The sequence below is a fragment of the Malaclemys terrapin genome, chromosome 3 (assembly GCF_027887155.1).
Source record: "Malaclemys terrapin pileata isolate rMalTer1 chromosome 3, rMalTer1.hap1, whole genome shotgun sequence".
NCBI lineage: Eukaryota > Metazoa > Chordata > Testudines > Emydidae > Malaclemys > Malaclemys terrapin.
The window spans coordinates 107549004-107558879 of NC_071507.1; the positions used below are offsets into that span (position 1 = coordinate 107549004).

The 9876-nt window shown below is 42.2% G+C and overlaps 2 long non-coding RNA genes across 3 annotated transcripts in view; one reads left to right on the forward strand and one right to left on the reverse strand.

Annotated features, from left to right (window-relative positions):
- The first annotated feature begins 676 nt into the window (after positions 1–676).
- Positions 677–3896, forward strand: LOC128835070 (uncharacterized). The gene is made up of 3 exons (XR_008444568.1): positions 677–1053; positions 3223–3274; positions 3821–3896. It is a non-coding gene; the product is annotated as an uncharacterized LOC128835070 (long non-coding RNA).
- A 71-nt stretch (positions 3897–3967) lies between these two features.
- Positions 3968–9876, reverse strand: part of LOC128835067 (uncharacterized) — an 81971-nt gene continuing 76062 nt past the window's right edge. For both annotated transcript variants that reach the window (XR_008444564.1, XR_008444565.1), the window contains 3 exons: positions 8585–8664; positions 7866–7977; positions 3968–4047 (listed from right to left, as the gene is read on the reverse strand). This is a non-coding gene — a long non-coding RNA (uncharacterized LOC128835067). The remainder of the gene's footprint in view (positions 4048–7865; positions 7978–8584; positions 8665–9876) is intronic.

Sequence of the window (9876 nt, forward strand, 5' to 3'; positions counted from 1 at the left end):
CCCAGGCCCACCCTCTACTCCGGGTTCCAGCCCAGGGCCCTGTGGACCTCAGCTGTCTATAGTGCCTCCTGTAACAGCTGCATGAAAGCTACAACTCCCTGGGCTACTTCCCCATAGCCTCCTCCAAACACCTTTCTTATTCTCACCACAGGACCTTCCTCCTGATGTCTGATAACACTTGTGCTCCTCAGTCCTCCAGCAGCACACCCTCTCATTCTCAGCTCTTTACTCCCAGCTCCTCACACTCACACCACAAACTGAAGAGAGCTCCTTTTTAAAACACAGGTGCCCTGATTAGCCTGCCTTAATTGACTCTAGCAGCTTCTTCTTAATTGGCTCCAGGTGTCCTAATTAGCCTGCCTGCCTTAACTGGTTCTAGCAGGTTCCTGATTACTCTAGTGCAGCCCCTTCTCTGGTCACTCAGGGAACAGAAAACTACTCATCCAGTGACCAGTATATTTGCCCTCTACCAGACTCCTGTACCCCACTGGTCTGGGTCTGTCACACATGTAACATATCTATGTAAAGGTTATGATCTATTGAATGTATTCATCCTATTTGTATGCATGTATAATTTTTGTATTTGAAGTTATGAATATTGGCTGTGTACTGGCTTGATTTTAACTAGCCTAGTAGAGCATTTGGTCAGCTGCTTGACAAAATTGCAAATTAAGTGTCCAATCAAAAACCACTTAAGCCAACAATGAACTTGAAGATGCCAATCCACATCTGAGCTTTCACAGGAATGTGGCTTGGCTGGTAAAAACTGAGTTATGCATGGACATGTGGCTTGCCCATGTGACTCCAAAACTCCATCTTAGAGCTGGATTTTGCATAGGAGAGAGAAGGGGGTTTCCACCCACAAGGGAAAGTCTATTTAACCCCCTGGGAGACCACTCCATTTTTTCTTCAGCTGGCTAAAGAGAGAGCCTCTCCACCCCCAAGATACCTGAAAGAAACTGGAACAAAGGACAGTAACTACACAGGATGTGAGTGATTGCTGGACCCAGACTAGCAGGAGACTAGTCTGTAAAAGGAAGCTTACTGGAACTGGTGAGGTTATATCTGTATTCAGTTTTCTTAGACATAGACTTGCGTGTTCTATTTTATTTTACTTGGTAATTCACTTTGTTCTCTCCATTACTACTTGGAACCACTTAAATCCCACTTTCTGTATTTAATAAAATCACTTTTTACTTATTAATTAACCCAGAGTATGTATTAATACCTGAGGGGGCAAACAGCTGTGCATCTCTCTCTATCAGTGTTATAGAGGGCGAACAATTTATGAGTTTACCCTGTATAAACTTTATACAGGGTAAAATGGATTTATTTGGGGTTTAGATCCCACTGGGTGTTGGGCATCCGAGTGTTAAAGACAGGAACGCTTCTATAAGCTGCTTTCCGTTTAAGCCTACAGCTGTTAGGGGATGTGGTCCAGACCTGAGTCTGGGTTTGCAGCAGGCTAGCGGGTCTGGCTCAAACCAGGCAGGGTGCTGGAGTCTGAAGCTGCTAGGGCAGGAAAGCAGGGGCAGAAGTAGTCTTGGCACATCAGTTGGCAGTTCCCAAGGGGGTTTCTGTCATACAACCCATCATGCCATAAGGCTGCTTAACCTCTTTGCCTTCAAATCCCTCTGCAAAACCCATTCCTTCCATGATATTTTCAAGAAATCAACCAGTGTATGATGCCAAGGTGGCGGGCAGTTGGGGAAATGTAATTTTATGGACTTGTAGAAACTTAAGCAATTGCAAAACTTTCTTTTTTTAAAAAAAGTTATAATGGATCTAGAACTATATGAACTGAATCTCTCCCTTTCTTTAATCTCTTGATGCATTTGTCTTTTTAGACAAAGTCTCTGGCACAGCAGGAGCCCAATCCTGCTCAGGAACTCTGGGCACTACCCGAATATAAACATTCAGTAATAATGAGCTAATCTGGTTTTTCTGATTGTCACTTCATTTCAGGCTATGTGATGGCACCATCTTGGTTTGAATGGAGGTCTGCTACAGCTAATAAATATATATATATTTATTTATGCTAAACCCAGGGTTGTGAGTTCAATCCTTGAGAGGGCCATTTAGGGATCTGGGGCAAAAATTTGTCTGGGGACTGGTCCTGCTTTGAGCAGGAGGTTGGACTAGATGACCTCCTGAGGTCCCTTCCAGCCCTGATATTCTATGACACACACCCTACTTCAGGGTAGGTTGTGGGTATATTAAGACAGAAGCATAGGGCTTGGTTGCAATGAATATGCACCTGTAGGGAGTTCCCCAGTATTTTCTGTTGGGCATTTGTGGCTGGATTAGGGCCCTTTTGCCCAATAACCCAGTCTGATAATCTGGCCCCTTGTTTTTTCCTGGATCTTTACAGGTGCAGGCACCAGATGCTAATTAAGACCCAAACACAGGGATCAAAGCCACAGTTTTCAGCCCTGTAAGGAAATACAGTAGGTGTCAGGGTTGCTACTATAATAATTAATAGAGCTGGTAGAAATTTTTCTACCAAAGTCTTTTTTTGTTGAAATGGAAATTTATGCAAGAAATGTCCTTTTTAAATTAAATTTTGGGGGCATTGTTGAAAAAAAGAATTCCTCCTCCCAAATTTAGTATTTGGGTTTCCAATAAAAAATCCCCCCAAAATTAAAGAAAAAATTGACAGTATCAAACAGGTTCATTTCATCATATTTTTTCACAGAAAAATAAAGTTCTGACCAGCTCTAATTATTATTAATAATAGTTAATGATTTAGTTAAGTAATGTATCAACTAAGGCTGAATTCAGGCCCTGAAAATTTGACTTTGACTTTATAACTTGATAAAGTGTAGAAAAATGTCTCAAGCAATTCCGATGTCCTCTTAAATCCAGGTCATCACAGTATATGGAGCATAGATGTCATTACACAATAAGGTAAAGCTTGCATGTCACTGAAAGTTCTGTGCAAGAAAATGATTTCCTCACACTGTTGCAATATCTGAATATGTATTGAAGATTAAATGAAAGCTCATTCTTGGTTGAGATCCAAACTGACATTACTCAAAAGAGTTTAAAATATTCATATTCAGAAAACCTCTCTAAATGTGTTTTCATTAAAACAACTAGAAAGTAATCTACTGTGGAATGAAACATCACTCAGTTTAGCTACCAATTTAGGCCTCTTTGTAGGTGTGGGGAGAAGGATTATGACTGTACTGTTTGATATCTCCCTTTCTGACTTTTTTCTAGACCGGATAATTGATAAATTGAATGGATCAAGTTTAAGTGGATTTATTGAAAGGTATGATGAGAGATGGAGCAAGGGGTTTGTACTCAGATCATCATTAAGCTAAAGCTAAGGTTTGGTTTGAATTAATGGTGCCAAATTCTAATGAGATGTTCACATGCAGTTTTAGAAGGCGAAATAGCAGATATCAAGTAAGATTACCAATTTTTACAAGAATGTTCCACCTTTTTGAACAGTAGCTGAACGAGACCTGGAAAGGGAATCCTAGATTCTGATTCTAGAAGTAGAATTTGGTTGAAGACCCAACCTGGGTCCAAACTCATAGTGGCAGGTTTAGATCCAGCGATCAGGGCATAATTCCCTACTCCAGAAATTCAGGGTTGACAGGGTTGGAATTGATATTCTGATTTGTGTCCAAATCCATTTTGGATATCCACACTACCCCTTTTGCCCTCCTTTCCCCTACCAAGCATACTCGGTGAATCCTCTCTGTGCATTCATCCCAGCAGGGCTGACAGATTTAGAATGCTTTTGTAGAATATAAATGCAAAACAAAGGAAAACTAGCACTCTCTTTTGTTGCTGTTTTGTTTTACTCTAGGAAGTGAGGAGACACTAGCCCAGACAGCAGAAATGACAGGTCATGGAGTGAGCACTTCCTATGAAGCAGGAATCCGCCTCACCCTGCTGGCTGCTGACTTCCTCTTGGTCCTTTGTACTTTTATTGCTGTGTTGTGTGCAGTGGATGCTCAGAGGGACTGTTACAATTGGAAAGGCAAGGCACGGCAAAGGAAGCTGTCCATACGGCTTTGCATTCAGTGTCAAGTGCTGTGAGCAAACAAAAGGCTCTGGCTGAGTTATGAAGAGCTGGGTGATGCAAATGCAAGTACTCTGAATACCAAATGTAATCAGTGAGCAGCACTGACATAATATGCAGCTAAAGAAATGCTCATCAGGAATGGTGTTCCTATAGTAAGCATAGATGGGAAACTCCCAAACTGCTTAAAAGGCATCTTTGTTTTCTCTCATACCTTAATATACTCCCTAGCTCTTTTGGCCACAGCTTCACACTGGCATCTCATGTGTAGTTGATTATCCACCATGACCTAAGTTCCCTGTAAGCTGCATGGCCACGCGGCTGCACAGCAGTCTATTTAGCGCCACACAGGTGCTTAGGGAACCCGACTGGGGACCTGCCGTGGTGGAGGGAGGGGCACCCCTCCCCCACCCCAACTCACCCTGTGGCCCAGACTTGCCACGGCTGGAGCAGCCCGGACCCAGCCACAGCAGGATCAGGCCCAGGCGCCGCCCCAGGTGCAGCAGGGGAGGCGTGGCTGGAGTGGCACGGACCTAGCTGCGGCCGGATCAGGCCCAGGCATGGCCTGGCCCCAGGCTTGGCCTGGGCGGCCCTCCCCTGGCCCGGTCCTGTTAATGATGGGGGGGTGCCTATCCTGCAGACTCAGCCCTAGAGCTTCCATGACAGTGACAGGCGCCTCTCCCCCCAGCCCAGGTGCTGCTGCGGGGAGAGCACACTGGGGAGAGTCCTCTCTCCCCACAGTAGCCCCAGAGCACCCTCCTGCACCCCAAATCCCTCATCCCTAGCCCCACCCCTGAGCCCACACCCCAGCTGGAGCCCTCACTCCCTGCACCCAACACTCTGCCCCAGCCCTGAACCCCTCCCACAAGAATCCCTCAGTCCCACCCCTACCACATGATTCATTCCACACAAGGGTGGGAAAAATTAGAGGGAACACTGACCATGACCCCCAAATCTTTTTCAGAGTTACTGCTTCCCAGGATAGAATCCCCCATCCTGAAAGTATGGTCTACACTCTTTGTTCCTAAATGTATACTTTTACATTTAGCCAGATAAAAACACACATTGTTTGGTTGTGACCAGTTTACCAATTAATCCAGATCTCACTGAATCAGTGACCTGTCCTCTTCATTATTTATCACTTCCTCAACTTCTGTGTCATCTGCAAACTTTATCAGTGTTGATTTTATGTTTTCTTCAGGTCATTCATAAAAATGTTAAATAATTTTGGCCTAAGAACCAATCCCTGTCTGACACCACTAGAAATATACCTGCTCTATGATGAGTCCCTGTTTACAGTTACATTTTGAGACCTATCAGTTAGCCAGATTTTAATCCATTTAATGTGTGCCATGTTAATCTTATATCTTTCTAGTTTTCTAATCAAAATGTTGTGCAGTACCAAGTCAAATGTCTTACAAAACTCTAAATATATTATATCAACTCTATTGCCTTTAGCAGCCAAACTTGTAATCTCATCAATAAAGGTATCATGTTAGTTTGATAGGATCTATTTTCCATAAAGGTATGTTGATTTGTATTAATTGCATTACCCTCCTTTAATTCTTTATTAATCTAGTTCTGTAACAACCACTCCATTATCTTGCCCTGGATTAATGTCAGGCTGACAGACCTATAATTATCCAGGTCATGCTGTTTACCTTTTTAAAAAATTGACATATTAGCTTTCTTCCAGTCTTCTGGAACTTCCTCAGTGTTTTAAGACTTATTGAAAATCAGCATCAACATTCCAGTGAGCTTCTCAGGCAGCTCTTTTAAAACTTGTGGATGCAGATCAGAGACGACCCGTGCCTGCTGATAATGGGGGGTGTGGCCAAAGTGAGGGCAGCCATTTTCAGCAGTGTTACTGAGCATGCTACAGTCCATGTGAGCATGCTCAGGGCAAGCCAAGTTGCAAATCTGGGGAAGCACATGACCCCACATGCCCCCTCTTCCTCATGTTTTCTCTGATGCAAGTTATCTGGACCTGCTGATTTGAAAATGTCTAACTCTAATAGCTGCTGTTTAACATCCTCCAGAGATACTTGTAGAATGGAAAGAGTGTCACCATACAATGAAACTATATCATCTGTTTTTCTCCAAATACAGGATAGAAATATTTATTGAACAATTCTGCCTTTTCTGCATTGTTATTGATAATTTCACCATTACCACCTAATAACACACCAATACCATTTTCAGGATTCTTTTTGTTCCTATATCAGGGGGTAGCCGTGTTAGTCTGTATCTACAAAAACAACAAGGAGTCTGGTGGCACCTTAAAGACTAACAGATTTATTTGGGCATAAGCTTTCGTGAGTAAAAACCTCACTTCTTCGGATGCATAGCATATGCATCCGAAGAAGTGAGGTTTTTACTCACGAAAGCTTATGCCCAAATAAATCTGTTAGTCTTTAAGGTGCCACCAGACTCCTTGTTGTTTTTGTTCCTAATATATTTTTAAAACTCCTTCTTATTGTCTTTAATTCTGTTGGCCATAGATTTCTCTTTGGCTTCCCTTATCAATTTTCTACAATTCCTAAATAAATTCTGATTTATATTCATTACTATCAACTTCCCTTTTCTCCCATTTGTTATACGCACATATACACATACATACATACACAACATTATAAATGTGATCAAGTCATGTTCACTTACATGTGGGGATGAGCTGCCATCCACATGTGTGTCCCATATATATATATATAAAAATAGCTTCATTCACTTCCCTTTTAAAGCATTTTTTTTTTTAACAGTATGGCCTTAATCCTAATTTGTGGGATTGTGGCTTTTTGGTCATCTAGTAAAGTATTCTTAAATGATTCTCAATTATCATTCAGATTTGTTTGATTAAATTCTTCCTCCCAGCTGATTTGGCTCATAATTGTTTTCATCTCTGTGAAACTGGCCCTGTTAAAGCACCAAATACATATATTACTGGTCTGCACTTTATTCTGTTTGCACATTATAAATGTGATCAAGTCATGATCACTTACTTGTACCTAAGCTACAATTAACTTTTAGTTCTGTGATCAGTTCCTCTTTATATGTTAGAACAAGGTCTAATATAGAATTCCCTTGTGTTGGCTGCAACACTTTTTGAGTTAGGAAATTGGCATCTATAATGAGAAATTCCAAGGATGTTTTAGTACTGTCAGTCCCCCATGACTAAACAGCCCTTTCCCCCCTACTAATTGTAGATAGGTGCACAAGTGGTCATCCTGTTCTCTAGTGTGATCCAGTGGTCTGTAGCAGACATCAACCAATACCCCATTTTATGCTTTACCTGTTAGGACATTCACCCATAAGCATTCAAGATAATTTTCTTTCAAGTTATCAGTAACTCAGAAACAGGTAATGTCATTTTGACATAAAGTACCACTTCCCCCACCCTTTTGCCCATTTAATCTTTCCTAAATAGGTTATAGCCATCGATTCCAATCATCCCACCAGGTTTCAGTAATTCCAACTAGATCAAATTTATGCTCATAAATGAGAAATTCCAATTCCTCTTGTTTGTTACCCAGGCTCCTAGCATTGATATATAGGGAAATTCAAGAATTTCTTCTTTGTATCCTTTGACTCCTTGATTAATTTTGTTCTCAACATCTCGATTTTGTGTTGAGTGCTCATAGCCTACCTCTTTTTACCCTCTCCTTTTGCTATTAGTTTAACTCTCTCCTGACTACTTTAGCCAGCCTGTCCCCAAGGAGACTGGGACCACTTTCCAGTGAGGTGGAGACCAGCCAAACTATGCAGCCCTCTGCCCCAGAGAAGTAGGACCAATGTTCCACAAAACCAAAACCCTCCACCATACACCACTTACCTAGCCAGTGATTCACTTCCAGAATCTTCTGCCTTCCTTTGCTTATGAAACAGAAAGGATCTCAGAGAAGATTTCTTGTACATTCTTCTTCTTCAGCACACTTCCGAGTTCCCTGAAATCATTGCTATTTGTGAGATATCCCACACGCAGTGTCATTAGTACTGATATGAACCATTACCAATGGATCCTTGCCTGTCAGAAGCCCACAGGCACCGGCTTTCTCTTTTCCCCAGGGGCGCTCAACCCCTGCTCAGCCACAGGCCCCTCACTCACTCCACCCAAGACCCCACCCCACCCCCTCTTCCCGCCCTTCCTGCCCCGCCCCACCCCCTCTCCCCTCCCCCGAGCACACCCCATCTCCACTCCTCTCTCTCCCCTCCCAGAACCTCCTGCACACTGTGGAACAACTGATTGCGGTGGGAAGAAGGTGCTGGGAGTGAGGGGGAAGAGTTGGCTGCTGGTGGGTGCTAAGCACCCACTAATTTTTTCCATGGGTGCTCCAACCCTGGAGCACCCATGGAGTCGGCACCTATGCAGAAGCCTATCCAATCTTGGAATGATATTTTGTGTCTTGACTCTGGGAAGGAGCACACTTTCCTGTTGTCCACCTGGCCCTTGCAGAATGTTCTTTCAATTCTTCAGAGTACTGAATCCCCAACAAAGGTCATCTGTCTTCCTTGGACAACAGAAAACTCTGTGGGTAAGCTGGATTTTCTTACAGGTGGGGTTGAGCTGCCATCCACTTGTGTGTCCCACACATCTCTCCATTCCCTTGGACCTGCTGGATTTTGAGAGGTAGCTTCCATAGAAAGAAACAAAGAGAGAATCAGGATCACTAGTTTGTTTTAAGATATTTCTCCAACACTGGCGGATGCTGTTTCCCACTATTTGTACAGTACTCATAGAAACTGCTTCTTTGTGGCTGAATAACCTCAACATACTCTGTTGTCATAACTATTTGTCTTCTACTACCATATAAAAGGTACTCTTTTGTAAAGGTGCAAAAGTATTAGCTCATTAGTCAATGTTTGTAAAATACTTTGAACATGAAAAATTTATAATTTTATTTTGTATTAAAAGGTGCAGCTTTTGCCTCAGAAAGTAGCCACATACTGATATTTTTTCAAGTATTTTCAAAATTAGTCCAGGACAAGATGTCTTCATTTTAACCAGCTATGAGAAGAGTAAAACTCCTCTAATTGGGCAAACCCAGGCATTTTCTCCAAGCCTTTTTTCTCCAAAAGGACAGTTTTTAAGTGTGACAACTGCTCCCTTTGTTGTATGGAGAAAGGGGGGAAAATCAAAGGAAGAACAAAGCCCATTCCTCTTTTTACCCAATACATGATGAAGCCTAGACACACTGATATCTTATTAAAAGATTTATGATCCCATGCTGTATGTCAGTCAGTTGTTGAAAGACTTTATGAAATATTAAATAAAATGTCAGAATCAGGGATTCAGAGAAAGAGCATATGAAGCAGACTGCAAAATCAGTCTCATAATGTGACCCAATTAGTTCCTGAGTTTTGAGGAAGTGGCTTTCCTGTGATTAGATGTCTGCCTTGCAGTAACACTGAGCTCTGTCTTTTTAATGAAGACACTGTGCCAGCAATATCAAGTTGTCTGTCAGCAGATGCAGCATGATGTAAAAGTAATAATCAAAGATTGAAAGTATCAGTAAGCAATGAAGCTTTTCGGGGAATATGAAGGGCCTAATTGGAGAAATGGTCTGAGTTAAACAGGATGAAGTTTAACAAAGACAAATGCAAAGTGCTCCACTTAGGAAGGAAAAATCAATTTCACACATACAGAATGGGAAAAGACTGTCTAGGAAGGAGTACGGCAGAAAGGGATCTAGGGGTTATAGTGGACCACAAGCTAAATATGAGTCAACAGTGTGATGCTGTTGCAAAAAAAGCAAACATGATTCTGGGATGCATTAACAGGTGTGTTGTGAGCAAGACACGAGAAGTCATTCTTCCGCTCTACTCTGCTCTGGTTAGGCCTCAGC